Raw genomic sequence first — 4,592 nt, forward strand, 5'->3', positions numbered from 1 at the left:
AATTAGAATCCCATTGTTTCATGATATATGAATTCACAAAATTTAACAAAGATCAAATATAAGATAATAATCCTTATCAAACTCCAATAGAATCATGAAACTAAAAATACTAATGTAGAACCCTTAACTTTTAATGCAAGGCAAAATGATAATTTACTTGGTTAGCTTAGGAAATGCCCTTTTAAATCAAATATATTGGTCTTATCTTGTAAAAATTTATTACTCTAAAGTTGGTGGCATCATTTTGAAAGTGAGAGAGAAGATAAACACCAAAACGGCACATTTTTGGCAAGCTGAAGCAAAAAAGGTCGATCCCTGTAGCTCTAGAAGGAGTAATGGGGGCACTTGACCTGCAGCCCTCACTTCCTCTCCATTGTTTCTCACGCCTCTTTCTCTTGCTCTTTTCTTCATTTCTCAAATCTTCTTCAATCTCTCTTGTATTCAATCAAAGGCCAAGCCTTAAAACTTCAACCTAAGGTGAGATTTGACGTTCTTGAGCTCTCAATTTTTTAGTGGTGATTCTAACTTTTTCCCTCTACAATTTTTGCTTCTTCTCTCTCTTTAAGCTAAAGTTTAGGTGGTTCTCCCTTTAAGAAGCTCATCAAGGTAGGAACCCACTTGAATTGAGTAACAAGGATTTTGGATTTAAGAATTGAAAGACAATTCCTGTTGAAATTGATGGAGATTGTAAGAACTAGCTAGAATTTAGTTAAGCTAGTTTTGAACTGCAAGAATTAAGATATAATGTGGAAATTGATGATAACTTAGGATGAAATAGGTTTTGTTGGAGCTAAAGGATTCCAAATTGAGCAAGATTCTGATGGATAGAAGACTAGAGGGAAGGTGCCTCATTCCACTGTGAGTACATATATTGTTTTAAACTTATTTTGCTAAATATAAGCATGTGTGGCTTGATTGTGCATTGAATGAATTTTTTTGAGAAAGCATGATTTGACTCAAACTTTTACATAAGTTTTAAATTTATTATAGTATAAATATACATATGTATACTATTAGTTTTACGCATGGGGAAAAATTGCCTTTACTGTTTTAACTCTTCAAAATGAATTTTAATAAAAATGTCATATGAGTCACGTGATGGCCAACTCTATTATATCACTCATGTTCGATTGTAAATTAATAGCATATGTTTGACATCTGAAACTATCCATTGTCAACCTTAGTATAAAAGTTTGTTTACTCTAAAAATGAAATTCTATTAACAACATTGTATGAGTTACAATTCCCTTTGTAACGTTACTTGAGAATGCCTTTCCGCTGCAGCGAAGATTCGTTGTCGTATTTGACTTGCTTGCATATTATTAAAGCTTTCATTCTTCAAATGGTTCGTTATGTATGGGTTCATGATTTCTAAATGATTAATCATTTAAGGGCTTAAGGAGGGGTTTTTAATATGAATGGAACTAAATTGCATTGTTTTGAAACAAGTGCATCATGATTTTAAATTTTCCCTTGTTGTTGCTTGTTCCCTTCCTTGTTCACTCACTGGGTTTATACTCACCGTTTTCAACTTCATGTTTTCAGATCACGAAGCAGCCGGTAACTAGAACGAGGTGTCCTTGTAGACTTGTATCCATCTTTTGGTAGGTGTCTCGGCATTCAGTAGCTGTACATTCGTCCGAGTCCCTCCACTGGAAGTCGAATATTATTTTGTTGTGTATAGACGAACCTAATGTAAATTATTAAGAAACATGTCGTAGATAATGTATATACACTTGTTTAGTATGCCAGTATGAGATGGCAATGTTTAATATTATTTTGATTCTAAGTTATGAGATATGAGTTAGCAGTTTATGATGGAATAATGAACATGTCAGATTAATAGGCTTGCTTGGGCTTAATGGACTATGTCTATTGGGCCCTTGCGCCGGTCATGGCTCGAAATTTGGGTTGTGACAGACCTGACCCAGTAGAGTGACCAAAATGGGGGACCTACCAGATGTCAAAATTGGTCTGCCAATAGATGACCCTTGCCATGTTCTATCCAGTGACCTATTTATCTGTACATGGTACAAAATGGCTAAGTACTATAGTACTTAGTGAGTGGGGCACATAATCAAAATCATATACATACATTGGACACATAATAAATATTGCACTCTTCGTGCATCTACAAAATCTAGCAAACATCTCCGAATAGAGGGCATATCATTATCTCTAAGTTTCCAATATGAGAGTATATCATCATTCCCAACATCCTCAAAGATCATCACACACATCATTAGGCTTACTCTCGAAACCGATTCAAGGTCAGACACATCATTCTCCACAACACACTTTTGTTGTCGAAGTATCATATTGATTCATATCATGTTTATCTAAGCCTATCCAAGGCTCTCACACGTCATATACAAATCAATTCACATCACATCAGATCAATGAATGGTCCTCCCCTGGACATAGTCAAATCACACACGATGGCTAGTTGGCGGAGAAACAAATCACAAACAGGGCAAAGCCACAATGCAACACAAGTCACACGCGTGCTGAAGCGACAAATGGAGAATCAAATCACGTTAAGTGCCAAAGTAGCTAGCAGAGAATCATATCATCGATTGGAGTAATCTCCCGACAGTCGGCATCGCTTCGAGTAATCTCCCATGGGAGGCATCACTTGGAGTAATCTACTGACAAGTGGCATCACGACACTGCAGATGGGAATCACAAGCGAGATTAAACCATAACCCATATTTACCACCATCACTGCATACACACACATAGTCACAAGGTAACGAGACCCACTAAACCTCAAGTCAAATCGATGTCTAGAATTCATTCGTCGGACGAAACACAATACCACAATAAGACCATCATGTCTCTATTTGTCCATATGTCCACAACAAAGCAATAATCACATTTATCGAGCTTCATTTTTTTAATAAGCTCATTAAGTTCTAAGTGTCTCAATAGTCATGGCTCACTGGCTACATATACATCAACAATCTCATTTTAATTTAATTATGGCCTAATAGCTGCATATACATGAATAATATCACATCAAATCATACATCAATATTCTGTCAACAAATGGGCAATCTAATCCCACATCGTAGTATCACTATCACACTAGTTTAGTCACAACATATCTAGTAGCCATTAAAATCATACATCACCTAGATGTCTAACAGCTCATGCTTCCCAATGGCATTTATAAATAAACACATTTGCCAACATGTACATTAACAATATACTAGCCTAGGCACACCTATCTAGGCAATCACATTCATATATGTACATACATAGTTCTCTAGCCTAGGCATGTTCAACTAGGCCTACATTCATAATATAGTACCAATGCAGCCTATTTTCCATGCGTTATGCATCACGTGCATTTAATTAACCCACTCACAATGACAAATTGGAGGTACTCCATAGCCAAACGTCAATTCTTAGCCTCTAACCGTATTTCAGCCCACAAATGTGCCCAATGGCTCAATCTTCCCTTAAACATATCAAAATATTACAAAACTAATTAAATCCTAGGTTTCAAAAAATGCTAGCTTTTCTAAAAATAATCAAATCTTTAACAATCCAACACATAAGCTCAATTCCTTCAACCATGAGCTAAACCCATACCTTAAAAGTTAGATTATGCTATTGTTTACCCCAAATCCTCAATCAACTCAAAGGGGTCAATTTCATCAAAGTTGAACCAAAGCAAGATGTAAGTTATTCACCCATTAAATTGGAAATCAATTGGTGCAAACTATTATCTTACCTTTAGGAGCATTTCCCAAGCTCTAAATTTACTCCAAACAACTCCAAGTGCTTCAAAGATTCATTCTTAGAAGTTAGGGTTTTAGGTTTTAGAGAGAAAAAGTAAAATATCACATAAACTAACTTTTGGAATTGAAAACACTTAGCTCCAACACTTAGAATCCAAGATTGATTGTTGGATTTGAATGGGCTTGAAGGGGGTAAATTTTGAGAGAAAATGGTGAAGGAACGAAGAAAAAAGAGGTAAATTGACAAAGGTTTGGTTTTAGGGCTTTTAAGCTCGATTTAAGTTGATTTGGCAACCTAAGGTCGACTAAGGGAAGTCTGTAGTAGACCTTGTGTCATGACCTGGAACTCCCCATCGAGCTCGTGACAACCGCCGTGAAGCCTCGACAAATATTCTTCACCCCGAATGTCGATCGAAACCTCACAAGGCTCTCGTATCAGCTTTTACACTTCCCCGGTGAGCAATAGTTATCAAATAATCAAAATACGAAGGATTACAAATCATTTCCAAATCATATCATAACATATTGTTTTTTTTTGGCTCACAGGGGCATTTTCATCATTTTTATCGAAAACCTCGAAACTTGATAAAAATGTAGTAGGTAAGCCAAAAATATATATTTAATGATTTAAAAAAAATTAAGTATCTAAAACGTTCATTTGAAGTGAAAATTTGACTATTTGAATATAATAAAAATATTCAATAAAATAAACTATTTTCTTGTAAAATAATTTTCATAAAACTATCGGTACATAATTCTTATAGCGTAAAAGATAATTATATTCATATATACTATAAAGCAAATAACCAAAGCATAAAATTTCTTTTACAGTGACACGTGGGCCCA

At 35.3% G+C, this 4,592-nt stretch overlaps 1 long non-coding RNA gene across 1 annotated transcript; it reads left to right on the forward strand.

The window, feature by feature from the left end:
* Nucleotides 462-1,584, forward strand: LOC108662557. Its single transcript, XR_001928441.1, has 3 exons — nt 462-477; nt 779-858; nt 1,546-1,584. It is a non-coding gene; the product is annotated as an uncharacterized LOC108662557 (long non-coding RNA).

The sequence above is a fragment of the Theobroma cacao genome, chromosome 6, assembly GCF_000208745.1.
Source record: "Theobroma cacao cultivar B97-61/B2 chromosome 6, Criollo_cocoa_genome_V2, whole genome shotgun sequence".
In the NCBI taxonomy this organism is placed as follows: domain Eukaryota; kingdom Viridiplantae; phylum Streptophyta; class Magnoliopsida; order Malvales; family Malvaceae; genus Theobroma; species Theobroma cacao.